Genomic DNA, 26,190 nt, shown 5'->3' on the forward strand with positions numbered 1-26,190 from the left:
ATGAGGGCCTATAGGCAGTTAATTAAGACCCTTAGTTTCAATTGATTTTATGGGCTTGTTATACATGTTTTTAACATGGTTTAATTCGTCAATTCATTAAATGTGAAGTTTTTATCACTCAATCCTTCATATGTATTATTATTACGTTAGCGCTGCTATTTGGTGTTTTTTTCTGTCTAAGAAATTGGTACTGCCGGTGCCAGGGGCTATATCCCTAAAAGACCCTGCTGAATGTAAAATTGATACTACTCTCAAGGCAATATTTACGGCAGTGGGCGTAGCACAGCGCCCCATGATAGTTTGTGGTTGGATTTCTAGGACAATAGTTAAGTGGTCTGATAATGTTATTAATGGATTACACATTCTGCCCCAGGATGAGGTCATTACTCTGCTGCAACACATACAGGTTGCTGCAAATTTTATGAGCAAAGCTATAAAGAAATTGTGCAAGATAAATGGCCGCACTACTGCTATGGCAGTTTCGGCACGCAGAGCTTTGTGGTTACGTCAATGGTCAGCGGTCGCAGATTCCAAAAAGGGTGTAGAAAATCTTCCCTTTACAGGTGATGCCTTGTTTGGGGACGAGTTAAATAAATGGATCTCCCAGGAAACGGCGGGTAATTCTACCTATCTGCCGATGGCTGCGCCACCTGCCTGACGTTCTTACACAGGTCCCTCCATGCAGTCCTTTTGTGTGGCAAAATTCAGAGGCAGGGACCGAGGGGTCTCCACCACTCCCAGAGGATCTCGTGGTAAGTCCCGTAAACCTGCAATTGCTGCGTCCCTGGACCAGACTACCGGATACCCTGCCGCTAAGCCTTTGGCGTGACGGTTTTCCCCAGCAGCAAGGCGACTTTCAGGTAGGTGCTCGCCTTCAACACTTCACCCACGTGTGGGCAAAGTCCTGCCGGGATCTCTGGGTGAGGGACCTCATTTCCCAGGGATACCGGCTGGAATTTCAAGCACTTCCACCTCACAGATTTTTCAAATTGGGCTTACCAGTTTTACCCGCAACAAAATTTACCTTGCAAGAGGCTATTCGAAAACTTTTGCAGACAGGGGTGGTGTTTCCAGTACCTCCTCTATTACACAACATGGGTTTTTACTCCAGTCTTTTTGTTGTTCCAAAACCAGACGGTTCGGTGCGACCCATCTTGAACCTGAAGTCTCTAAACCCGTATCTGCGGGTGTTCAAATTCAAGATGGAATCCCTGCGGGCAGTGGTATCCAGTCTGGAGAAGGGGGAATTCCCGGTATCTCTGGATGTCAAGGATGCTTACCTACACATTCCCATGTGGCCCCCTCATCAGGCTTACCTCAGGTTTGCCATATTGGACAACCATTTCCAGTTTCAGGCCTTCCCCTTTGGACTAACCACAGCTCTGAGGGTCTTCCCCAAAGTCATGGCGGAGCTGATGCTGCAACTGCGCATGATGGGAGTCAACATTGTCCCCTACTTGGACGATCTCCTGATAAAGGCCATGTCCATGGAGCATCTACTGTACAGCATCGATCTAACGACTCGCCTACTTACGGAGATTGTAAGCTCCACTGGCGCAGGGACTGATGTGAATAGGCAAATATTCTCTGTACAGCGCTGCGGAATATGTGTGCGCTATATAAGTAACTGGTAATAATAATAATCATGGGTGGATCCTAAATTTTCAGAAATCTCACCTGGAACCGACCCAACATCTTCAGTTCCTGGGAATGATACTGGATACAGTGTCTCAAAAGGTGTTTCTTCCGATGAACCAGGCCTTGGCTATCCAGGCTATGGTTCGCTCAGTGCTCTGTCCTCACAAGGTCTCCATACATCTTTGCATCTGCTTGCTGGGCAGGATGGTTGCTGCTTATGAGGCAATCCAATACGGCAGATTTTATGCCCGGCCATTTCAGCTGGATCTGTTGGACAAATGGTCAGGGTCTCACCTTCACATGCATCAGGAAGTGACCTTATCTCCGAAAGCCCTGATTTCTCTATTATGATGGCTACAAGTTCCTCACCTGGTAGAAGGCAGGAATTTCAATATCCACTTGTGGATTCTACTGACAACTGATGCCAGCCTCTGAGCTTGGGAGGCTGTGACCCAAGTGGCCCAGTTCCAGGGGATATTGTCAGTTCAGCAATCTGCTCTGCCGATAAACATTCTGGAACTCAGGGCAATTTACAATGCTGTTTGGCAAGCTTCCCATCTCCTGAAAGATCAGGCAATCCAGGTTCAATTGGACAACGCCACGGTGGTGGCGTACATAAACCGACAAGGGGGAACAAGAAGCAGTGCGGCGATGCGAGAAGTGTCAAAAATACTCTTCTGGGCAGAGGCCAATGCAATGTCCATCTCAGCCATATTTATTCCAGGAGTGGACAACTGGGAAGCAGACTTCCTCAGCAGACATGACTTCCATCCGGGGGAATGGGGCCTACATCCCCAGGTGTTTCAACAGTTAATTTACTGGTGGGGCTGTCCGCAGATAGATCTGATGGCTTCTCGTCTCAAAAAGAAGCTATGCAGTTACTGTTCCAGAACGAGGGATCCGCAGGCTGTCGCAGTGGACGTGCTGACGACACAGTGGACATACAAGTTTGTGTACCTGTTCCCTCCTCTACCGTTAATCCCATGGGTTCTAAAAAGACTAAGAAGGGAAAGCGTTCAAGCAATTCTAATTGCCCCGGATTGGCCTCATCGGGCGCGGTACTCGGACCTCCTATGGCTCTGAAGGATCCCTGGCCTCTGCTGCTCCAAAAGGATCTTCTTCAATAAGGTCCGTTCGTCTATCCAGACTTACAGTGGCTACGTTTGACAGCTTGGAAGTTGAGAGGGAGATTCTAGCCAGAAACAGGTCTTCCCTCCAGGGTTATTTCCACTATGGTCCAGGCCAGGAAGATGGTTACGTCAAAACATTATCATCGTATCTGGAAAAAGTATGTTTCCTGGTGTGATAGTAAAAAGGTTTCTCCTGTGGAATTTAGAATTGGTCGTTTTCTACTTTTCCTGCAAGCGGGAGTGGATATGGGCCTACGTTTAGGCTCCATCAAAGTGCAGATTTCAGCCTTTCTATTTTCTTCCAGAAACAACTTGCCATGTTGCCGGAAGTACAAACTTTCCTAAAAGGAGTTCTTCATATGCAACCGCTCTTCGTACCTCCCATGGCTCCGTGGGGTCTCAATGTGGTTCTGTCCTTTCTTCAGTCGGATTGGTTTGAACCCTTACATAGGGTGGAATTGAAATTTCTTACCTGGAAGACAGTGATGTTATTAGTATTGGCGTCTGCCAGACGTGTCTCTGAATTGGGGGCCTTATCCTGTAAGAGCCCTTATTTGATTTTTCATGAAGACAGGGCGGAACTCAGAACCTGACCTCAGTTTTTGCCAAAAGTGGTATCAGCTTTTCATGTGAATCAACCCATTGTGGTTCCGGTGTTGTCTGACACTTCTGTTGTTCCAGAGTCCTTGGATGTGGTGAGGACTCTTATGTCAAACAGACTGCTCATCATCGGAAATCTTACTCACTGTTTGTACTTTGAGGCCACCAAGATTGGTCGTCCGGCTTCTAAGCAATCAATTGCTCGTTGGACCAGGTTGACCATTCAACAGGCCTATACTTCAGCGGCTCTGCCTTTAACGATGTCTATTCAGGCCCACTCGACAAGATCTATGGGCTCTTCCTGGGCGGCTGCCCGGGGGGTCTGGGCCTTGCAGTTGTGCCGAGCTACTACTTGGTCTGGTTCGAATACGTTTGTTAAGTTCTATCGGTTCGACATCTTGGCCAAGGATGACCTTCAGTTTGGTCAGGCGGTTTTACAGGGGTCTCAGCACTCTCCCACCCATTTTAGAGCTTTCGGACTTCCCCATGGTACTAAAGTACAGTTCCCCAGTATCCACTAGGCCGGCAAGGGGGCGTGGCCTCGTTTGAATGGGCGTGACCTCATTTTAATGGGCGTGGCCTCATCTGAAAAGACTACCTCACACCCCAGTTTTTGACCCTGCACCAACAGATCACGCCCACCATAGGAAAAAAAATTCTACCATATTAAGCCCCACACAGTAATGCCCCCTGCACCATATTATGCCACACACCGCAATGCCCTTGATACATTAAATCCCCACATTACGACAGGCAGAGTCCCCATTTTACACATTACGGTAGGCAAGAGTCCCCATTTTACACATTACGGCAGGCAAGAGTCCCCATTTTACACATTATGGCAGGCAAAAGTCCCCATTTTATACATTACGGCAGGCAAGAGTCCCCATTTTACACATTATGGCAGGCAAAAGTCCCCATTTTATACATTACAACAGACAAGAGTCCCCATTTTATACATCACGGCAGGCAAGAGTCCCCATTTTATACATTACGGCAGGCAAGAGTCCCCATTTTATACATCACGGCAGGCAAGAGTCCCTATTTCACACATTACGGCAGGCAAGGGTCCCCATTTCACACATTATGGCAGGCAAGAGTCCCCATTTTATACATTACGGCAGGCAAGTGTCCCCTTTTTACAGAGAGAGAATACTTACAGAGACGATTCCCGCTCTTTGGACCGCCTCACCAGTCACTCCTCGTGCCGGCCGCCTCTCCCTCTTCGTAGCTTGGCTCCCCCTCCTCCGCAGTACGTCGCTCGGGGAGGGGGGGCGGAGTTTCATGGAATGATGTGGTTGCGTCGTGACATCACGACGCAACCGTGTCATTCCGCGAAACTCCACCCCCCCCGAGCTGGGTACTCGGGAGGACGGGGAAGCAGGGAACCAGAGTCAGTGCCACAGCGGGCGCCCCATGCGATTGCACGGCTCGCCTGCCCCAAGAAACGGCACTGGTGTCTGATTAGCTAACCCCCTGTAAGCACACAGGAACGCCTTACACATTTCTAATACACTTTTTGGTGCGTGTGTCTGACTGTACTGCAACTCAGACGCAGATTAAAAACATTGCACCAGAAAACTGAGGCCATGGGAAAATTTGTAGAAGTGGCCTCACATGGGCCGCACCAGAGGTATACTGTGTAACCATGGAGGCAGCACCACCCCTCACATATCAACAAACAAAACAGGCCCGACATGCGCATCAGCCCACCGGGGCTCTTCCCTGAGGGCCGATGTGGCCATACACCCCTGCATGCAACCATCCCTGTTGGTCTTTTGTCTAGATTTCATGGAGCATAGACTATGCAGCAGCTTTGTTTGGATGATTTGAAACAACTGATTGCCATGGTGAACAGTTTGGGGTAAATTTACTGGCCCTCATTTAGGTTCAGTCATTGCTGCAGCACTTGCCATAAAGTACCAATGTTCAGTACTTTGCACATGGCCAGGACCTGTTCTGTGCGTGCTTCAACGGGTCCTGCGATGTAGGAAAGCTGACCGGAATCAGATCAGACTGTCAGTGGTTGACGATGTGATGCTGTTTTGGGGGTGGGGAGGGGGCAGCAATGTGTTACCGCCATTTAGGTCGAGGGAAGAGCCAGGGATCCCCATCATTGGTTGGAGAATTTCTGGCCTCTGCGATGGGCGGCTTGCATGTCCCCATGGGTGCCGCAAGCCATCCGGTGGGAAGTCAATAATCCTAGGATACAGGTTGGATCACTACTGCAGCAGGATACCTCCTTCCAAGGAAGCAGCAGCAATAGCCACTCGGACCACATCTGAATCAGGCCCACTTTGTGTCCTGCAATTTTCCATCAGATCTGCAAAACAGAGATTTGCTAAAGGCAAATCCAATCACAGGAAAAACACAACTTTAGATATCAATAGATCATTGCACTGACTATCAATTATTTAACCTAGAAAACGATAAACCCCGTACTGGCTGACATAGCAACTGTTCCCATACTCTTCGCCAGTCACAGCTTCCCCATTCATTTCAATGGCAGTGTCTGCCAGTGACCTGTCATTATCGTGTAGGCACTGTACACAGTGAGGGTCATTCCGAGTTGATCGTAGCTGTGCTAAATTTTGCACAGCTACGAACATCTTCCCTGACATGCGGGGGGACGCCCGCATGTCAGTGCCGCCCCCCCCCCCCCGCAGAAGTGCAAAGGCATCGCACAGCGGCGATGCCTCTGCACTTCAGGAGTAGCTCCCGACCAGCGCAGCTTTAGCGTGCTGGCCGGGAGCTGCTCCTCGCTGCCCGGCCAGCAGCAGCTGTGTATGACGTTATGCAGCCGCTGCGGCCCGCCCCCCCGTTCGGTCCGGCCACGCCTACGTTGGCTGGACCGCGCCTACGTTTCGCCCCCTCCCGCCCATCAATCGCCTCTGCCTGTCAATCAGGCAGAGGCGATCGCTGTCCTGCTACGGCCTTCGGCCGTCCGGCATGCGCAGGCGCACTATGGCGCCGGCGCATGCGCAGCAGGGACCCGTACACTCTGCTGCGTTAAAACGCAGCGAGCGAACGGGTCGGAATGACCCCCAGTGTGCGTGTCTGGTGGACTGAAGAGGAGGCCATCCAAGGGTTTATTAAGCATGTTACATTTTAATATAATTTTTATCATATTTAATTGAAATTAAAATGCTACTATAGCCAATGTCTGTGTCCAGTGTGAGCAGGCATGAAGGGCAGGCTAAAACAAACATTACCTGTGCTTTATCTATTAATGCCGCACCACCACCGCTAGGGGCTGGTTGATTCTCTGGAGGGGACCTAATTCCCGACGTGGGCTGAGCAGTTTGGGTCTGGTTGCAGTTATGGCAGATGTATGTCTGCTGGGTTGGGGTTGGGAGGCCGGCGCTCAGGATCCTGGTGGTCAGCATACCGACCTCGTGATCCCGGCAGCAGAATGCCGGCAGGGGCGAGAGCAAAAAAAGCCCCTTGCAGGTTTGCTGCACTCACCGCGCAGCGGGCTTGGCGGCTCGCTGCGCTCATCACAGGTTCTATTCCCACTCTATAGGTGTCATGGACAAGTGGGAATAGTCCCTGTGGGTCAGCATTCTGTCTGCCGGTATTTTGATCGCTCGGGATCCCGGTCATCGGCAAGGTGACCGATGGGATCCCGAGCGCCGATCATATTACCACATCCCCCTCTGCTATAGCATCAGCACCCTGGTTGGTCCAGGCTGGTGCTAGTTATATGAAAATAGCGGGAAACACACATACCCCCACCCCTATTTTCCCATGGTTTTGCCTTAGGTGTCTGGTCTGTGTAAAAGCCGACCATTAGTAAATCTGTGGATTCTATTCTCTATGTTTAAACATTGATAGTTGGTCTGATGTTCCAAAGTCAGTTTATATTGGTGGTTTTTCTATCGGTTTTGCCTTTAGTAAATGGTCAGTTTGCAATACCCCAAAAATCGCCCTAAACCGATGCTATAGTAAATTTGCCCCCAAGTCTTTGGCAATGGTTTGCTTACCAATGCTTTTTTTGAATGAACTGATTTAAGGGTGTGTGGTTTAGAGGCTCTGGGTTGTGCACTGATTGTAAGCTTGCGAGCCGGGACCTCTTTCCTCTGTGTGTGTCTGTTATTACCCATTCTTGTTTTATTACTGTTTTGTTCCCAATGGTACAGCACAGAAGTGATATAAGTAAATGTTAATAAATAATAAAATACATTGGAAATTTCTGTTATGATTTTAAGAATCGGCCATTTGTTCCATATATCAAAAGCAGAATGGTAAATCTCATTTTGGCATCTGTTACTGACAACTGCTTACACCAGTCCTTAATACACAGTTACAGCTTAGGGACATGACCACGCCTGCTGTCATACCATATTCATGCTTCCCCCTGTCCTAAGCCACCCAGTGCAAAGTGTTGGGAGGTAGAGTATGCTAATGTGGTAATACAATTAAAAAAGTTTTTTATATATTTGTAGTCCTGCAAGAAACCATAGAGTGTGAACTGACCTCCATCAGGCCTGGATTTATCAGTCCTGGGTTTTAAATACCATGAAGAAAAGGGGTAAAGACTACGGAGGAGATGTATCAAAACTTGGAGAGAGAAAATGTGGAGTGAGCAGGGCCGGTGCAAGGTTTTCCGGCACCCTAGGCAAAACTTAAGCCTAGCCCCCCCCCCCCAGCCCCCATATTTACGTTAGAGATGAGCGCCGGAAATTTTTCGGGTTTTGTGTTTTGGTTTTGGGTTCGGTTCCGCGGCCGTGTTTTGGGTTCGACCGCGTTTTGGCAAAACCTAACCGAATTTTTTTTGTCGGATTCGGGTGTGTTTTGGATTCGGGTGTTTTTTTCCAAAAAACCTAAAAAAAACAGCTTAAATCATAGAATTTGGGGGTCATTTTGATCCCAAAGTATTATTAACCTCAAAAACCATCATTTCCACTCATTTTCAGTCTATTCTGAATACCTCACACCTCACAATATTATTTTTAGTCCTAAAATTTGCACCGAGGTCGCTGGATGACTAAGCTCAGCGACCCTAGTGGCCGACACAAACACCTGGCCCATCTAGGAGTGGCACTGCAGTGTCACGCAGGATGTCCCTTCCAAAAAACCCTCCCCAAACAGCACATGACGCAAAGAAAAAAAGAGGCGCAATGAGGTAGCTGTGTGAGTAAGATAAGCGACCCTAGTGGCCGACACAAACACCGGGCCCATCTAGGAGTGGCACTGCAGTGTCACGCAGGATGTCCCTTCCAAAAAACCCTCCCCAAACAGCACATGACGCAAAGAAAAAAAGAGGCGCAATGAGGTAGCTGTGTGAGTAAGATAAGCGACCCTAGTGGCCGACACAAACACCGGGCCCATCTAGGAGTGGCACTGCAGTGTCACGCAGGATGGCCCTTCCAAAAAACCCTCCCCAAACAGCACATGACGCAAAGAAAAAAAGAGGCGCAATGAGGTAGCTGTGTGAGTAAGATAAGCGACCCTAGTGGCCGACACAAACACCGGGCCCATCTAGGAGTGGCACTGCAGTGTCACGCAGGATGGCCCTTCCAAAAAACCCTCCCCAAACAGCACATGACGCAAAGAAAAATTAAAGAAAAAAGAGGTGCAAGATGGAATTGTCCTTGGGCCCTCCCACCCACCCTTATGTTGTATAAACAGGACATGCACACTTTAACCAACCCATCATTTCAGTGACAGGGTCTGCCACACGACTGTGACTGATATGACGGGTTGGTTTGGACCCCCACCAAAAAAGAAGCAATTAATCTCTCCTTGCACAAACTGGCTCTACAGAGGCAAGATGTCCACCTCATCATCATCCTCCGATATATCACCGTGTACATCCCGCTCCTCACAGATTATCAATTCGTCCCCACTGGAATCCACCATCTCAGCTCCCTGTGTACTTTGTGGAGGCAATTGCTGCTGGTCAATGTCTCCGCGGAGGAATTGATTATAATTCATTTTAATGAACATCATCTTCTCCACATTTTCTGGATGTAACCTCGTACGCCGATTGCTGACAAGGTGAGCGGCGGCACTAAACACTCTTTCGGAGTACACACTTGTGGGAGGGCAACTTAGGTAGAATAAAGCCAGTTTGTGCAAGGGCCTCCAAATTGCCTCTTTTTCCTGCCAGTATAAGTACGGACTGTGTGACGTGCCTACTTGGATGCGGTCACTCATATAATCCTCCACCATTCTTTCAATGTTGAGAGAATCATATGCAGTGACAGTAGACGACATGTCCGTAATCGTTGTCAGGTCCTTCAGTCCGGACCAGATGTCAGCATCAGCAGTCGCTCCAGACTGCCCTGCATCACCGCCAGCGGGTGGGCTCGGAATTCTGAGCCTTTTCCTCGCACCCCCAGTTGCGGGAGAATGTGAAGGAGGAGATGTTGACAGGTCGCGTTCCGCTTGACTTGACAATTTTCTCACCAGCAGGTCTTTCAACCCCAGCAGACTTGTGTCTGCCGGAAAGAGAGATCCAAGGTAGGTTTTAAATCTAGGATCGAGCACGGTGGCCAAAATGTAGTGCTCTGATTTCAACAGATTGACCACCCGTGAATCCTTGTTAAGCGAATTAAGGGCTCCATCCACAAGTCCCACATGCCTAGCGGAATCGCTCCGTGTTAGCTCCTCCTTCAATGTCTCCAGCTTCTTCTGCAAAAGCCTGATGAGGGGAATGACCTGACTCAGGCTGGCAGTGTCTGAACTGACTTCACGTGTGGCAAGTTCAAAGGGCATCAGAACCTTGCACAACGTTGAAATCATTCTCCACTGCGCTTGAGACAGGTGCATTCCACCTCCTATATCGTGCTCAATTGTATAGGCTTGAATGGCCTTTTGCTGCTCCTCCAACCTCTGAAGCATATAGAGGGTTGAATTCCACCTCGTTACCACTTCTTGCTTCAGATGATGGCAGGGCAGGTTCAGTAGTTTTTGGTGGTGCTCCAGTCTTTTGTACGTGGTGCCTGTACGCCGAAAGTGTCCCGCAATTCTTCTGGCCACCGACAGCATCTCTTGCACGCCCCTCTCGTTTTTTAAATAATTCTGCACCACCAAATTCAAGGTATGTGCAAAACATGGGACGTGCTGGAATTTGCCCATATTTAATGCACACACAATATTGCTGGCATTGTCCGATGCCACAAATCCACAGGAGAGTCCAATTGGGGTAAGCCATTCCGCGATGATCTTCCTCAGTTGCCGTAAGAGGTTTTTAGCTGTGTGCGTATTCTGGAAAGCGGTGATACAAAGCGTAGCCTGCCTAGGAAAGAGTTGGCGTTTGCGAGATGCTGCTACTGGTGCCGCCGCTGCTGTTCTTGCGGCGGGAGTCCATACATCTACCCAGTGGGCTGTCACAGTCATATAGTCCTGACCCTGCCCTGCTCCACTTGTCCACATGTCCGTGGTTAAGTGGACATTGGGTACAGCTGCATTTTTTAGGACACTGGTGACTCTTTTTCTGAGGTCTGTGTACATTTTCGGTATCGCCTGCCTAGAGAAATGGAACCTAGATGGTATTTGGTACCGGGGACACAGTACCTCCAACAAGTCTCTAGTTGGCTCTGCAGTAATGATGGATACCGGAACCACGTTTCTCACCACCCAGGATGCCAAGGCCTCAGTTATCCTCTTTGCAGTAGGATGACTGCTGTGATATTTCATCTTCCTTGCAAAGGACTGTTGAACAGTCAATTGCTTACTGGAAGTAGTACAAGTGGGCTTACGACTTCCCCTCTGGGATGACCATCGACTCCCAGCAGCAACAACAGCAGCGCCAGCAGCAGTAGGCGTTACACGCAAGGATGCATCGGAGGAATCCCAGGCAGGAGAGGACTCGTCAGAATTGCCAGTGACATGGCCTGCAGGACTATTGGCATTCCTGGGGAAGGAGGAAATTGACACTGAGGGAGTTGGTGGGGTGGTTTGCGTGAGCTTGGTTACAAGAGGAAGGGATTTACTGGTCAGTGGACTGCTTCCGCTGTCGCCCAAAGTTTTTGAACTTGTCACTGACTTATTATGAATGCGCTGCAGGTGACGTATAAGGGAGGATGTTCCGAGGTGGTTAACGTCCTTACCCCTACTTATTACAGCTTGACAAAGGCAACACACGGCTTGACACCTGTTGTCCGCATTTCTGTTGAAATACTTCCACACCGAAGAGCTGATTTTTTTGGTATTTTCACCAGGCATGTCAGTGGCCATATTCCTCCCACGGACAACAGGTGTCTCCCCGGGTGCCTGACTTAAACAAACCACCTCACCATCAGAATCCTCCTGGTCAATTTCCTCCCCAGCGCCAGCAACACCCATATCCTCCTCATCCTGGTGTACTTCAACACTGACATCTTCAATCTGACTATCAGGAACTGGACTGCGGGTGCTCCTTCCAGCACTTGCAGGGGGCGTGCAAATGGTGGAAGGCGCATGCTCTTCACGTCCAGTGTTGGGAAGGTCAGGCATCGCAACCGACACAATTGGACTCTCCTTGTGGATTTGGGATTTCGAAGAACGCACAGTTCTTTGCGGTGCTTTTGCCAGCTTGAGTCTTTTCAGTTTTCTAGCGAGAGGCTGAGTGCTTCCATCCTCATGTGAAGCTGAACCACTAGCCATGAACATAGGCCAGGGCCTCAGCCGTTCCTTGCCACTCCGTGTGATAAATGGCATATTGGCAAGTTTACGCTTCTCCTCCGACAATTTTATTTTAGGTTTTGGAGTCCTTTTTTTACTGATATTTGGTGTTTTGGATTTGACATGCTCTGTACTATGACATTGGGCATCGGCCTTGGCAGACGACGTTGCTGGCATTTCATCGTCTCGGCCATGACTAGTGGCAGCAGCTTCAGCACGAGGTGGAAGTGGATCTTGATCTTTCCCTAATTTTGGAACCTCAACATTTTTGTTCTCCATATTTTAATAGGCACAACTAAAAGGCACCTCAGGTAAACAATGGAGATGGATGGATACTAGTATACAATTATGGATGGACTGCCGAGTGCCGACACAGAGATAGCTACAGCCGTGGACTACCGTACTGTACTGTGTCTGCTGCCAATATAGACTGGATGATAATGAGATGTAGTATGTATAAAGAAGAAAGAAAAAAAAAAACACGGGTAGGTGGTATACAATTATGGATGGACTGCCGAGTGCCGACACAGAGGTAGCTACAGCCGTGGACTACCGTACTGTACTGTGTCTGCTGCTAATATAGACTGGATGATAATGAGATGTAGTATGTATAAAGAAGAAAGAAAAAAAAACCACGGGTAGGTGGTATACAATTATGGATGGACTGCCGAGTGCCGACACAGAGGTAGCTACAGCCGTGAACTACCGTACTGTGTCTGCTGCTAATATAGACTGGTTGATAATGAGATGTAGTATGTATAAAGAAGAAAGAAAAAAAAAACCACGGGTAGGTGGTATACAATTATGGATGGACTGCCGAGTGCCGACACAGAGATAGCTACAGCCGTGGACTACCGTACTGTACTGTGTCTGCTGCCAATATAGACTGGATGATAATGAGATGTAGTATGTATAAAGAAGAAAGAAAAAAAAAACCACGGGTAGGTGGTATACAATTATGGATGGACTGCCGAGTGCCGACACAGAGGTAGCTACAGCCATGGACTACCGTACTGTACTGTGTCTGCTGCTAATATAGACTGGATGATAATGAGATGTAGTATGTATAAAGAAGAAAGAAAAAAAAAACCACGGGTAGGTGGTATACAATTATGGATGGACTGCCGAGTGCCGACACAGAGGTAGCTACAGCCGTGGACTACCGTACTGTACTGTGTCTGCTGCTAATATAGACTGGATGATAATGAGATGTAGTATGTATAAAGAAGAAAGAAAAAAAAACCACGGGTAGGTGGTATACAATTATGGATGGACTGCCGAGTGCCGACACAGAGGTAGCTACAGCCGTGAACTACTGTACTGTGTCTGCTGCTAATATAGACTGGTTGATAATGAGATGTAGTATGTATAAAGAAGAAAGAAAAAAAAAACCACGGGTAGGTGGTATACAATTATGGATGGACTGCCGAGTGCCGACACAGAGATATCTACAGCCGTGGACTACCGTACTGTACTGTGTCTGCTGCTAATATAGACTGGATGATAATGAGATGTAGTATGTATAAAGAAGAAAGAAAAAAAAACCACGGGTAGGTGGTATACAATTATGGATGGACTGCCGAGTGCCGACACAGAGGTAGCTACAGCCGTGGACTACCGTACTGTACTGTGTCTGCTGCTAATATAGACTGGATGATAATGAGATGTAGTATGTATAAAGAAGAAAGAAAAAAAAAACCACGGGTAGGTGGTATACAATTATGGATGGACTGCCGAGTGCCGACACAGAGGTAGCTACAGCCGTGGACTACCGTACTGTACTGTGTCTGCTGCTAATATAGACTGGATGATAATGAGATGTAGTATGTATAAAGAAGAAAGAAAAAAAAAACCACGGGTAGGTGGTATACAATTATGGATGGACTGCCGAGTGCCGACACAGAGGTAGCTACAGCCGTAAACTACCGTACTGTGTCTGCTGCTAGTATAGACTGGATGATAAATAGTGATATAAAAAATATATATATATCACTACTGCAGCCGGACAGGTATATATTATATAATGAGGGACCTGCTGGACACTGTCTGTCAGCAGAATGAGTTTTTTAATTTTTATAGAATAAAAAAACACCACACAAGTCACACGACGAGTGTACTTTTTCAGGCAGACAATCACAATATACTATACTGGTGGTCAGTGTGGTCAGGTCACTGGTCACAGTGGTCAGTGGTCAGTCACACTGGCAGTGGCACTCTGGCAGCAAAAGTGTGCACTGTTTAATATGTACTCCTGGCTCCTGCTATAACCTATAACTGCTCCCCAGTCTCCCCCACAATTAAGCTGTGTGAGCACAGTCAGATATTATACATAGATGATGCAGCACACTGGGCTGAGCACAGATATGGTATGTGAGTGTGACTGAGTCACTGTGTATCGTTTTTTTCAGGCAGAGAACAAGAACAGAACGGATTATTAAATAATAATAAATTATAAAACTGCACTGGTGGGTCAGGTCACTGGTCATCAGTCACTAGTATAACTCCTCCTAAGCTCCAGTAAGTAAATGAAGTGTCTCACTCTCACTCTCCTATCTATTTTAATTTCTAAACGGAGAGGACGCCAGCCACGTCCTCTCCCTATCAATCTCAATGCACGTGTGAAAATGGCCGCGACGCGCGGCTCCTTATATAGAATCCGAGTCTCGCGATAGAATCCGAGCCTCGCGAGAATCCGACAGCGTGATGATGACGTTCGGGCGCGCTCGGGTTAACCGAGCAAGGCGGGAAGATCCGAGTCGCTCGGACCCGTGTAAAAAAACATGAAGTTCGGGCGGGTTCGGATTCAGAGAAACCGAACCCGCTCATCTCTAATTTACGTTATGTCACAGTAGTGCCTCTTATTGATGTTTCATCACACAGTAGTGTCCCGTATTCATGTTATGTCACAGTAGAGCCCATTTACATTAAACCACACAGTAGAGCACATCCATGTTATGCCACACAGTAGTACTCCCTGCAATGTGCTTTGATGGCTCCCAGGGTACACGTTATACATAACAATAAAACTACATTATATATGTATTATATATACATATATATATATATATATGAATCCAACCTTTTTATAATACAATATATCCTTTTCATGAAACCCAGTGAGTTCCTATTATGTTTTCTTCTTTAATTATAGTTGCAAATGCTAGTCACTCCCCTTCGTGTATATATATTTATTGATTCTGTGCCCCATATCGCCTTTCCTGTTTATAAATTAAATAAAAAAGTATATATATATATATATATATATTTATTGTTGAAGTTCAGAACATGGGACCTCCGGGTTAGCATAAGTAAACTGTTTCAGAACAGTAAAACGTACCCTTTCTCACCACAGGTTACTATTCCTATTACATGTCCACGTGGACAGTTAAACTGATAGCTCAGTGTTAATTTCAGTTTCTTTCTCTATACTCTCGTCTCCAGCCACCTCTGCACTTCTGCCTGCCTGGCACTGTTGGGCTGAGGTAAATTGTCACTGGCTTGTGGGAGTCGGAAACTACTTGGTGAACACGCTGACACAACGGGGGTTGATCGCTCACTAGCTACTTTTAGCAGCCGTGCAAATGCATAGTCACTGCCTATAGGGAGTGTATTTTCGCTTTGCAAGTGTGCGAACACCTGTGCAGCCGAGCTCTGCAAAAACATTTTGTGCAGTTTCAGTAGGTCTGGACTTACTCAGCCCTTTCGATCACTTCAGTCTTTTTGTTCCCGGAATTGACGTCAGACACCCGCCTTGCAAACGCTTGGACACGCCTGCATTTTTCCAAACACTCCCAGAAAACGGTCAGTTGCCACCCACAAACGCCTTCTTCCTGTCAATCTCCTTGCGATCGGCTGTGCGAACGGATTCTTCATTAAATCTATCGCTCAGCAACGATACATTTTGTACCCGTACGATGCGCCTGCGCATTGCGGAGCATACGCATGCGCAGTTTTGACGGTTTTTTACCTGATCGCTGCGCTGCAAAAATCAACAGCTAGCGATCAACTCGGAATGACCCCCAAGATTCTCCTGCTGCTAACAGGGTGGTGACATAAGGAATCCAGGTGGGGTGCTGACAATGGGTCACACTGTGTCACATCAACAAGAATTATACCCTCTAATACAGGTCACAAAGCGGTGTGTGAGTAACATGTACCAGCAATGTCCCTGCTTACTTGTGTTGAGCCTCCTCTGGAATGGACACCAGAATCCCATTAGGGCTCCCTCTGGATGCTGACTCTGCAGTGTTTTCTCTTCCAGGCTCACCCCGTTTGCAGCTGCTTGCTGTTTCCCTTATATGGGCAGGCTGAGGTCACTGCAAAGCCCTGTTCTCTGCGGAGCTTTCTCTCCCTCCCCTGTCAGGGATTCCCTCACTGAAGCTGCCCACACACTCCTTATATGGGCACTAGGGTCACAGTTCATCTCTGCTCCCGATGCTCGCTCTCTCTCACAGGGGAAATCCCTGCTGTCAGTGCCGGGAGCCACACACTGATACGCAGGCTTCCAGAGCACTCTGGGGCTGACACACAGGACTTCAGCCTCTGCTGTCTGCCTCAGTTGAACGGAGCCGATCAGCGCTCCTCACAGATCCTCCTGTGACAGCACGCTCTCCCCAGAGAGTCCCCTTCCTCCGGGCAGGGCCGGCAACAGAACTCTCGGGGCCCCGTACAGTGATATCTGTGGGGCCCCATCTAATTTTATATATACATATATATATATATATATATATATCCACACACAGAGGCTCCAGCAGGGGCTATGCTGCAGACAAGACCAGCACTCCATTCATAGCATAAAGTTATTTAATGTCATCCAAGACACGACTAGTGCAAAGTCAGCATATGGCATATTGGAATATTCTCACAAATAACGTCCATGCTGGGGACATGTGTCCAACCCAGCTGTGGCTCCCTCAGTCTGTCTGTCCCCAATGACTACATGCTGCATTCCCAGCTCCCCTACCCTATGCCAAAGCAATATATACTAGAGATGAGCGCCGGAAATTTTTCGGGTTTTGTGTTTTGGTTTTGGGTTCGGTTCCGCGGCCGTGTTTTGGGTTCGACCGCGTTTTGGCAAAACCTCACCGAATTTTTTTTGTCGGATTCGGGTGTGTTTTGGATTCGGGTGTTTTTTTCCAAAAAACCTAAAAAACAGCTTAAATCATAGAATTTGGCGGTCATTTTGATCCCAAAGTATTATTAACCTCAAAAACCATAATTTCCACTCATTTTCAGTCTATTCTGAATACCTCACACCTCACAATATTATTTTTAGTCCTAAAATTTGCACCGAGGTCGCTGGATGACTAAGCTAAGCGACCCAAGTGGCCGACACAAACACCTGGCCCATCTAGGAGTGGCACTGCAGTGTCAGACATGATGGCACTTCAAAAAATAGTCCCCAAACAGCACATGATGCAAAGAAAAAAGGAGGCGCAATGAGGTAGCTGTGTGACTAAGCTAAGCGACCCAAGTGGCCGCCACAAACACCTGGCCCATCTAGGAGTGGCACTGCAGTTTTCTAGCGAGAGGATGAGTGCTTCCATCCTCATGTGAAGCTGAACCACTAGCCATGAACATAGGCCAGGGCCTCAGCCGTTCCTTGCCACTCCGTGTCGTAAATGGCATATTGGCAAGTTTACGCTTCTCCTCAGATGCTTTTAATTTTGATTTTTGGGTCATTTTACTGAACTTTTGTGTTTTGGATTTTACATGCTCTCTACTATGACATTGGGCATCGGCCTTGGGTAAGATAAGCGACCCTAGTGGCCGACACAAACACCGGGCCCATCTAGGAGTGGCACTGCAGTGTCACGCAGGATGGCCCTTCCAAAAAACCCTCCCCAAACAGCACATGACGCAAAGAAAAAAAGAGGCGCAATGAGGTAGCTGTGTGAGTAAGATTAGCGACCCTAGTGGCCGACACAAACACCGGGCCCATCTAGGAGTGGCACTGCAGTGTCACGCAGGATGTCCCTTCCAAAAAACCCTCCCCAAACAGCACATGACGCAAAGAAAAAGAAAAGAAAAAAGAGGTGCAAGATGGAATTGTCCTTGGGCCCTCCCACCCACCCTTATGTTGTATAAACAGGACATGCACACTTTAACCAACCCATCATTTCAGTGACAGGGTCTGCCACACGACTGTGACTGATATGACGGGTTGGTTTGGACCCCCACCAAAAAAGAAGCAATTAATCTCTCCTTGCACAAACTGGCTCTACAGAGGCAAGATGTCCACCTCATCATCATCCTCCGATATATCACCGTGTACATCCCCCTCCTCACAGATTATCAATTCGTCCCCACTGGAATCCACCATCTCAGCTCCCTGTGTACTTTGTGGAGGCAATTGCTGCTGGTCAATGTCTCCACGGAGGAATTGATTATAATTCATTTTAATGAACATCATCTTCTCCACATTTTCTGGATGTAACCTCGTACGCCGATTGCTGACAAGGTGAGCGGCGGCACTAAACACTCTTTCGGAGTACACACTTGTGGGAGGGCAACTTAGGTAGAATAAAGCCAGTTTGTGCAAGGGCCTCCAAATTGCCTCTTTTTCCTGCCAGTATAAGTACGGACTGTGTGACGTGCCTACTTGGATGCGGTCACTCATATAATCCTCCACCATTCTTTCAATGGGGAGAGAATCATATGCAGTGACAGTAGACGACATGTCCGTAATCGTTGTCAGGTCCTTCAGTCCAGACCAGATGTCAGCATCAGCAGTCGCTCCAGACTGCCCTGCATCACCGCCAGCGGGTGGGCTCGGAATTCTGAGCCTTTTCCTCGCACCCCCAGTTGCGGGAGAATGTGAAGGAGGAGATGTTGTTGACAGGTCGCGTTCCGCTTGACTTGACAATTTACTCACCAGCAGGTGTTTGAACCCCAGCAGACTTGTGTCTGCCGGAAAGAGAGATCCAAGGTAGGCTTTAAATCTAGGATCGAGCACGGTGGCTAAAATGTAGTGCTCTGATTTCAACAGATTGACCACCCGTGAATCCTTGCTAAGCGAATTAAGGGCTCCATCCACAAGTCCCACATGCCTAGCGGAATCGCTCCGTGTTAGCTCCTCCTTCAATGTCTCCAGCTTCTTCTGCAAAAGCCTGATGAGGGGAATGACCTGACTCAGGCTGGCAGTGTCTGAACTGACTTCACGTGTGGCAAGTTCAAAGGGCATCAGAACCTTGCACAACGTTGAAATCATTCTCCACTGCGCTTGAGACAGGTGCATCCCACCTCCTATATCGTGCTCAATTGTATAGGCTTGAATGGCCTTTTGCTGCTCCTCCAACCTCTGAAGCATATACAGGGTTGAATTCCACCTCGTTACCACTTCTTGCTTCAGATGATGGCAGGGCAGGTTCAGTAGTTTTTGGTGGTGCTCCAGTTTTCTGTACGTGGTGCCTGTACGCCGAAAGTGTCCCGCAATTCTTCTGGCCACCGACAGCATCTCTTGCACGCCCCTGTCGTTTTTAAAAAAATTCTGCACCACCAAATTCAAGGTATGTGCAAAACATGGGACGTGCTGGAATTGGCCCAGATTTAATGCACACACAATATTGCTGGCGTTGTCCGATGCCACAAATCCACAGGAGAGTCCAATTGGGGTAAGCCATTCCGCGATGATCTTCCTCAGTTGCCGTAAGAGGTTTTCAGCTGTGTGCGTATTCTGGAAACCGGTGATACAAAGCGTAGCCTGCCTAGGAAAGAGTTGGCGTTTGCGAGATGCTGCTACTGGTGCCGCCGCTGCTGTTCTTGCGGCGGGAGTCCATACATCTACCCAGTGGGCTGTCACAGTCATATAGTCCTGACCCTGCCCTGCTCCACTTGTCCACATGTCCGTGGTTAAGTGGACATTGGGTACAGCTGCATTTTTTAGGACACTGGTGACTCTTTTTCTGAGGTCTGTGTACATTTTCGGTATCGCCTGCCTAGAGAAATGGAACCTAGATGGTATTTGGTACCGGGGACACAGTACCTCCAACAAGTCTCTAGTTGGCTCTGCAGTAATGATGGATACCGGAACCACGTTTCTCACCACCCAGGATGTCAAGGCCTCAGTTATCCGCTTTGCAGTAGGATGACTGCTGTGATATTTCATCTTCCTCGCAAAGGACTGTTGGACAGTCAATTGCTTGGTGGAAGTAGTAAAAGTGGTCTTACGACTTCCCCTCTGGGATGACCATCGACTCCCAGCAGCAACAACAGCAGCGCCAGCAGCAGTAGGCGTTACATGCAAGGATGCATCGGAGGAATCCCAGGCAGGAGAGGACTCGTCAGAATTGCCAGTGACATGGCCTGCAGGACTATTGGCATTCCTGGGGAAGGAGGAAATTGACACTGAGGGAGTTGGTGGGGTGGTTTGCGTGAGCTTGGTTACAAGAGGAAGGGATTTACTGGTCAGTGGACTGCTTCCGCTGTCGGCCCAAGTTTTTGAACTTGTCACTGACTTATTATGAATGCGCTGCAGGTGACGTATAAGGGAGGATGTTCCGAGGTGGTTAACGTCCTTACCCCTACTTATTACAGCTTGACAAAGGGAACACACGGCTTGACACCTGTTGTCCGCATTTCTGGTGAAATACTTCCACACCGAAGAGCTGATTTTTTTGGTATTTTCACCAGGCATGTCAACGGCCATATTCCTACCACAGACAACAGGTGTCTCCCCGGGTGCCTGACTTAAACAAACCACCTCACCATCAGAATCCTCCTGGTCAATTTCCTCCCCAGCGCCAGCAACACCCATATCCTCCTCATCCTGGTGTACTTCAACACTGACATCTTCAATCTGACTATCAGGAACTGGACTGCGGGTGCTCCTTCCATCACTTGCAGGGGGCGTGCAAATGGTGGAAGGCGCATGCTCTTCACGTCCAGTGTTGGGAAGGTCAGGCATCGCAACCGACACAATTGGAGTCGGACTCTCCTTGTGGATTTGGGATTTCGAAGAACGCACAGTTCCTTGCGGTGCTGCTGCTTTTGCCAGCTTTAGTCTTTTCATTTTTCTAGCGAGAGGCTGAGTGCTTCCATCCTCATGTGAAGCTGAACCACTAGCCATGAACATAGGCCAGGGCCTCAGCCGTTCCTTGCCACTCCGTGTGGTAAATGGCATATTGGCAAGTTTACGCTTCTCCTCCGACAATTTTATTTTAGGTTTTGGAGTCCTTTTTTTACTGATATTTGGTGTTTTGGATTTGACATGCTCTCTACTATGACATTGGGCATCGGCCTTGGCAGACGACGTTGCTGGCATTTCATCGTCTCGGCCATGACTAGTGGCAGCAGCTTCAGCACGAGGTGGAAGTGGATCTTGATCTTTCCCTAATTTTGGAACCTCAACATTTTTGTTCTCCATATTTTAATAGGCACAACTAAAAGGCACCTCAGGTAAACAATGGAGATGGATGGATTGGATACTAGTATACAATTATGGACGGGCTGCCGAGTGCCGACACAGAGGTAGCCACAGCCGTGAACTACCGCACTGTACTGTGTCTGCTGCTAATATATAGACTGGTTGATAAAGAGATAGTATACTCGTAACTAGTATGTATGTATAAAGAAAGAAAAAAAAACCACGGTTAGGTGGTATATACAATTATGGACGGGCTGCCGAGTGCCGACACAGAGGTAGCCACAGCCGTGAACTACCGCACTGTACTGTGTCTGCTGCTAATATAGACTGGTTGATAAAGAGATAGTATACTCGTAACTAGTATGACTATAAAGAAAGAAAAAAAAACCACGGTTAGGTGGTATATACAATTATGGACGGGCTGCCGAGTGCCGACACAGAGGTAGCCACAGCCGTGAACTACCGCACTGTACTGTGTCTGCTGCTAATATATAGACTGGTTGATAAAGAGATAGTATACTCGTAACTAGTATGTATGTATAAAGAAAGAAAAAAAAAACACGGTTAGGTGGTATATACAATTATGGACGGGCTGCCGAGTGCCGACACAGAGGTAGCCACAGCCGTGAACTACCGCACTGTACTGTGTCTGCTGCTAATATAGACTGGTTGATAAAGAGATAGTATACTCGTAACTAGTATGTATGTATAAAGAAAGAAAAAAAAACCACGGTTAGGTGGTATATACAATTATGGACGGGCTGCCGAGTGCCGACACAGAGGTAGCCACAGCCGTGAACTACCGCACTGTACTGTGTCTGCTGCTAATATATAGACTGGTTGATAAAGAGATAGTATACTCGTAACTAGTATGTATGTATAAAGAAAGAAAAAAAAACCACGGTTAGGTGGTATATACAATTATGGACGGGCTGCCGAGTGCCGACACAGAGGTAGCCACAGCCGTGAACTACCGCACTGTACTGTGTCTGCTGCTAATATATAGACTGGTTGATAAAGAGATAGTATACTCGTAACTAGTATGTATGTATAAAGAAAGAAAAAAAAAACACGGTTAGGTGGTATATACAATTATGGACGGGCTGCCGAGTGCCGACACAGAGGTAGCCACAGCCATGAACTACCGCACTGTACTGTGTCTGCTGCTAATATAGACTGGTTGATAAAGAGATAGTATACTTGTAACTAGTATGTATGTATAAAGAAAGAAAAAAAAACCACGGTTAGGTGGTATATACAATTATGGACGGGCTGCCGAGTGCCGACACAGAGGTAGCCACAGCCGTGAACTACCGCACTGTACTGTGTCTGCTGCTAATATAGACTGGTTGATAAAGAGATAGTATACTCGTAACTAGTATGACTATAAAGAAAGAAAAAAAAACCACGGTTAGGTGGTATATACAATTATGGACGGGCTGCCGAGTGCCGACACAGAGGTAGCCACAGCCGTGAACTACCGCACTGTACTGTGTCTGCTGCTAATATATAGACTGGTTGATAAAGAGATAGTATACTCGTAACTAGTATGTATGTATAAATAAAGAAAAAAAAACCACGGTTAGGTGGTATATACAATTATGGACGGGCTGCCGAGTGCCGACACAGAGGTAGCCACAGCCGTGAACTACCGCACTGTACTGTGTCTGCTGCTAATATAGACTGGTTGATAAAGAGATAGTATACTCGTAACTAGTATGTATGTATAAAGAAAGAAAAAAAAACCACGGTTAGGTGGTATATACAATTATGGACGGGCTGCCGAGTGCCGACACAGAGGTAGCCACAGCCGTGAACTACCGCACTGTACTGTGTCTGCTGCTAATATATAGACTGGTTGATAAAGAGATAGTATACTCGTAACTAGTATGTATGTATAAAGAAAGAAAAAAAAACCACGGTTAGGTGGTATATACAATTATGGACGGGCTGCCGAGTGCCGACACAGAGGTAGCCACAGCCGTGAACTACCGCACTGTACTGTGTCTGCTGCTAATATATAGACTGGTTGATAAAGAGATAGTATACTCGTAACTAGTATGTATGTATAAAGAAAGAAAAAAAAACCACGGTTAGGTGGTATATACAATTATGGACGGGCTGCCGAGTGCCGACACAGAGGTAGCCACAGCCGTGAACTACCGCACTGTACTGTGTCTGCTGCTAATATAGACTGGTTGATAAAGAGATAGTATACTCGTAACTAGTATGTATGTATAAAGAAAGAAAAAAAAACCACGGTTAGGTGGTATATACAATTATGGACGGGCTGCCGAGTGCCGACACAGAGGTAGCCACAGCCGTGAACTACCGCACTGTACTGTGTCTGCTGCTAATATAGACTGGTTGATAAAGAGATAGTATACTCGTAACTAGTATGACTATAAAGAAAGAAAAAAAAACCACGGTTAGGTGGTATATACAATTATGGACGGGCTGCCGAGTGCCGACACAGAGGTAGCCACAGCCGTGAACTACCGCACTGTACTGTGTCTGCTGCTAATATAGACTGGTTTATAAAGAGATAGTATACTACTAATATTATATATACTGGTGGTCAGGTCACTGGTCACTAGTCACACTGGCAGTGGCACTCCTGCAGCAAAAGTGTGCACTGTTTAATTTTAATATAATATTATGTACTCCTGGCTCCTGCTATAACCTATAACTGGCACTGCAGTGCTCCCCAGTCTCCCCCACAATTATAAGCTGTGTGAGCTGAGCACAGTCAGATATATATATACATTGATGCAGCACACTGGGCTGAGCAGTGCACACAGATATGGTATGTGACTGAGTCACTGTGTGTATCGTTTTTTTCAGGCAGAGAACGGATATATTAAATAAAACAAACAACTGCACTGTCTGGTGGTCACTGTGGTCGTCAGTCACTAAACTCTGCACTCTCTTCTACAGTATCACAGCCTCAGGTCAATCTCTCTCTCTCTCTCTCAACCCTAATCTAAATGGAGAGGACGCCAGCCACGTCCTCTCCCTATCAATCTCAATGCACGTGTGAAAATGGCGGCGACGCGCGGCTCCTTATATAGAATCCGAGTCTCGCGAGAATCCGACAGCGTCATGATGACGTTCGGGCGCGCTCGGGTTAACCGAGCAAGGCGGGAGGATCCGAGTCTGCTCGGACCCGTGAAAAAAACATGAAGTTCGTGCGGGTTCGGATTCAGAGAAACCGAACCCGCTCATCTCTAATATATACCCTCACCAATCCACTCTTACCCCGGGGAGAGATTCACCTGCGCTGCACTTTCCACTATCCAGACCCGCACACCACACAGCAGGTACCATGCGGCCCTCACACCCCACCAGAAGAGGCCAGCACAGGGCACAGGAATCCTGCCCAGCGGAGCTGCTGCCATGTCCCATAACTGCTTGCAACAGATAGGGACCGGACTAGCAGGTGCACACTTGTGCCGCATAATGACTGTGTGTATGAGGCTCCTGTCACTCTGAGGCTCCATTGTAGAGAGCACACCCCCTTTTTCATTTTGTACTTTTGTACTAAGCCCTTAGGGAGCCCTGGCACTCTTCACATGGCCAGCTGTCTCAGTCCTATACAGCGCAGACTTGCTACCCCCGACCTCCTGTTTACTCTGAGGCTGCGCCCACACCACCTACAGCTCGCTGCCCTATTTGGACAAGACGGCTCACATCCCTGAGGGTCACTAAGTGGCATATCCTTGGGGCCCCCTCTGACCCTTTGGGCCCGGTACAGTTGTCCCCTTTGACCCCCCCTGTCGCCGGCCCTGCCTCCGGGCACACTGCATTTTAACCCCTCGCCTCAGGAGTCCCCGGATGTTTCCGCACTGACTCTCTCCCCATTGGCTGTACAATCAGGTAGGAGGGGTGGCCCCTTTTACACCGCTTGTTGCAGTAAGGATTTCAGAAGGAGGTGGGAAGGAGGATAAGGCTGCGGGCTGCGTTTTTTTGTGTAGCTGGCAGCACAGGGTCACACTGCTGCCATTTAACAGCACTAAAACTGATTCAGGAGGAGCATGCCGCCCTCTAGTGGCTGCCGCCCATAGGCAGCTGCCGGCCCTGGGAGTGAGATAAGGTACTAACCCATTGGTTCATGTCATTTTACAGGCGGTTTTGATAAATGCCAGTTAGGAGCTGATTGGTTGGTATTTATCTACATCCACTTTTTTACTCTCCAAAGCTTAGTACATGGGCCCCTTTTTCTTTCTCCAAGCTTTAATAAATCGATCTCTATGTTTTAGAAAATGTATCTCTAGCTCACTTTATTCATGTTGTATGGTTCCATCACAATTTCATACAGTAGCTATGGAAACGAACTGCCCGTCAGGAAGTCTTTTAGTGTATATCCAAGCTAGATATTTGGCTTATTTGACATAATATTCTGTAACTGTGTGCTAAAGAAGAGATGGTGAATATGTGCAATGTATTACCTGCAATCCATCAAACAATGCATATATTCAATAAGGGATCAATGATCTGTATTTGGCGTGTAACTGGTTTCCCACCGTGATATGACGCCGAACTGTCTGTTTCTGATCCAATCCCCTTTCTCTCACTCTTACGTTAAACCCCTGTTTCTGCTCTGTTACATGCTTTCTCTCTGAACTCCTCCATTGATTACAAAGAATGTCAGTCTACATGCTGTAATCTGTATTATTATAGTTTCTAAATTTGAAATATTAGGAGGTACATGGAATATAAACTGTGCAAATGATACAATAATTAGGATAATTTATCTTCTAGGACAAATTATGCTTTTTTTACGCACCAAAGTCTTCTGTGATCATATAAGTAACAACGCCATGATATTTTTGATTTTTTTTATTAAAA

This window comes from Pseudophryne corroboree, chromosome 10, assembly GCF_028390025.1.
Source record: "Pseudophryne corroboree isolate aPseCor3 chromosome 10, aPseCor3.hap2, whole genome shotgun sequence".
NCBI lineage: Eukaryota > Metazoa > Chordata > Amphibia > Anura > Myobatrachidae > Pseudophryne > Pseudophryne corroboree.